The sequence below is a fragment of the Histoplasma capsulatum genome, genomic scaffold (assembly GCF_000149585.1).
Source record: "Histoplasma capsulatum NAm1 scaffold_2 genomic scaffold, whole genome shotgun sequence".
NCBI classification, from domain to species: Eukaryota; Fungi; Ascomycota; class Eurotiomycetes; order Onygenales; family Ajellomycetaceae; genus Histoplasma; species Histoplasma mississippiense.
In genome coordinates, this window is record NW_001813981.1 from 2,077,478 (window position 1) to 2,080,885 (window position 3,408).

Consider the following 3,408-nt stretch of genomic DNA (forward strand, 5'->3'; position numbering starts at 1 on the left):
CGGCTTTGATGGGACCCATTGAAGCCAAGTTCGTAGGAGAATCATCAGAGGCCATGGTTGGGAACTGCGTCGACGATCAGCTGCTCGTGACGTCGGAAGAAGCCGTCCGAATTGATCGCAGGACGAAACAAAGATAATCAGAGACAGAGACAAACAACAAAACCAGCGTGAGGATGAAGCTATGGAAAGTTGATGAGAACGATGACAACAGTGATGGTGATGGTGGTGGTTGGTGGGTATGGTGAGAAAAGTTACAGATAATGATAATTTGCCTCGGACTCAGTCGCGGCGGACCTAGCCCCAAACGGGACTAGCTGGTGCTGATGACATCAGCACCTCAAAACCTCGTAACTAGTTATTTTACCTGGCATGGCATGTAATGCGTATTGAGCTGCATAAACCATTTATCTGGTATATCTTTTACCAAAAAACGCTTCCTCCACCTGAGCGCTCACAATTGCAAATAGTCGGTGTTTTTACCAATATCCTGCAATCTCTCACCATGAATGCTGTTTTCCTAACATCTGAGTTGTCATATGTGACATCAGATCTTACTCCGCCAGCTGGATGGATATCATCGGAGCTAACACCACAACCCGAATCCAATACGATCCCACGCCGTGGCTCTCTTTCCGCTGCTTCAGAATCGTCACTCAATTCCCCTACGCCAACACCTCTGCAACCTGGTGGTACTGATCGCCGGAATTCCACCACCCGACACCGCTTCATGACTCCCGGACGACGCCGTCAGATATTTGAGGATAGACCCTAGGCGACGGCGGCAAATGTACGGGATTTCAAGATCCCAGACAGCGGAAATCCAGTCGGAAGATCGAAGAGGTTTTACAACTCCTACGGCAGCTGTGACTCAGTCCATTTACATTTATTAAATATCTCTTGGAATCGCCGGTACACAACTATCAAGCTATGAATTTTCCGGAGAATGTTATTTCACACCGACGGAGGTCAGGTGATGCGCCAGCTACAAGGCTACCGACGTGAGCAAGCTCTTGAGATGCTGGAATGGGGCGCACCAGAAGTGGAGGAGCTGATGAAACATTTGAGTGATTTTGAACCGTTTTTCATTTCCACGGGACCAAGATCTTGGCGAGGCACGAACTGATCAGTTGCTTGATCCCTGGATTGTACCGCCCGAGAAAATACGCCCGGTACAACCCTTGCTGACGATATTTGCACGCCTCCTAACACTCAACCCAGACGATATTACCAAATTGATGCAGTCTCCTTGACTGCAGACTATACTCTCAATTGTCACCTACACTCGCCATGTTAAGAAGTCAAACTGTTTACCCCTTAAACTGGGATTGCATCTTCACGCCTCAGGAACACGTCGCCGTGTGATTGACTTGCTTCATGAAATGGGAATAACAGTTGCCTACCGAAAGGTTCAGTCTACCATCAAAGATTGCAGCAGACCGTGTTGCAAGGATAGGCCAGCAGCCGCAAGTCGTCACAATGTATGACAATTTCGAATATACAATGGGAGTTCGGCAGCCACGGGCTGCTGACAACATTGAGTTCCAATCAGTCACCACTGGCTTGGCAATCAAGGGTCGGTGTATTCCATCAAGCGGGTTCACACAGCGTATGTTGAATCCTACATTCAAGTTGAGCATCATTCATTTGTTTGATGCGATGCAGCTTGATACTATGGATATTGAGGTATTCTGTCCGGTTTCATGCTATTAGACAGATATTACTCTGGATATTCAATACTAACATCCATCATTGCAGATGTCGAGGTTTCTAGTACATGAGATCCTGAAACAGTGCTTCCCTGATGCGTTCTCAAGGATTCAAAGCAAAAGGAACCCCAGTTTCCTGAACTCGACGACTAGCTCCTATCCAGACAAGGCGACAACCCCTTGACTTCCTACCTATCAACAAAAGCACGAACAACGGCAACATAGAGATACTGGAACACATTTTCCGGTACCAGTACAGATTGCAGGGAACCCATGACTAATGGTGCACTTCATTTAGTGTATGGAGATCAGAAAACCGTGGCACGCATCCATTCAGTGAAACTACGCCGACGCGAAGCAAAAGATCCGTTTGATCGTTTTGGCTGGGTTCTTTCCATACCGGCGCTATTCCACGCCAAGATGAACTGGCTTAGAATGATTCATGGGCTGCATTTTCTGCTCAAACACCAAGCTTGTGCCTCCTTACTTGCATATATTCGTTTACTGCTGTCACGACCCCGTGTGCAAAGTGATAGTGCTGATTTTTTTGCACTTGAGGAACTTATAATTCACACATTCCGCGGCAAGATTTTGGCTGCACTATTCCAGGAGGTCCAGAAGATGAATCCTCACCTGCAACCACTAGATGCTGGAGATACATGTTTCTTCAGAACCTGAAAGTTGAAGACTTCCAACACAGTGTGGATGCAGTGATCAAGAGATTGTTCCGGGACTTTGTACCTTAGGCGTCACACTCGGAATATTCGAGTAACCCGCCCCTATCTCATGCTTAAGATTGACATCAAGAATGGTGAGGTTGGGTGGATCCGCCGCCCCGTTGGTTTGGGAACAATATTTTTCAGCGGAAGCAAACACCGCATTATGCCTACGAGATGCTTTACCTCTACCGCCTCATTGCTACCGATGCAACTGACCCTCTCCTGAGACGGGGCATATTGATCAATAGTCTGGTCAACTACCGAGGGAGGCCAAATAGTTTCTCTGAGATCTATCGAGCGGTGAAAATCCACAACGGCAACATGAAACGCATACTGAGAGAACGACACACTTCCTCCAACATACTTGAGAACTTATTCGAATACAGTGCTATCAATGCCCCTGCCTTTCACAACCTCCATGACGAGCTGCATTGACGGTTTGATGTGCACGTCAACAGTGATACACCCTACAAAGCAGCAGATGTTGATATCTGTATGATTGCACAGCGCTTGTATCAATCCATGCTGGAGGAATGTCCTCTTAAACAGTCTTATGATACCCCAGATGTCCGTACTGCAGCAGGCAACCGACTTCATACTATATTCATAAGCTCAATGTAGGTGAATGTGAAGAAGCAGATGATTCTTCATCAGATGGGGAAGATACAGTCTTTACTTTTGAGCAGGAAACTCTGGCTGCAAGTCAGCTGTAAAGCTCTTGAACATTTCAGAAAGTCGTAAGTGTCAAAAGTGCCCTCCCCAATATACTAGACCTCTTGCGTATTAGGCAACTGAGACCAGACTTTTCTTTTCGTACCAGCTTGGGAATCTACTCCTTGAAGTCAAATCGATTTATCCATGGCCACTGTGCAGCGAATTGTTCAAATTGTTCGACCGTTCTAAGTTCCCATGCGTTGAATGCCCAGTCTTCTTATTTCCTCATTTCTCAACAAAAGGCATTCCATACCAGCTATCGTCATTTC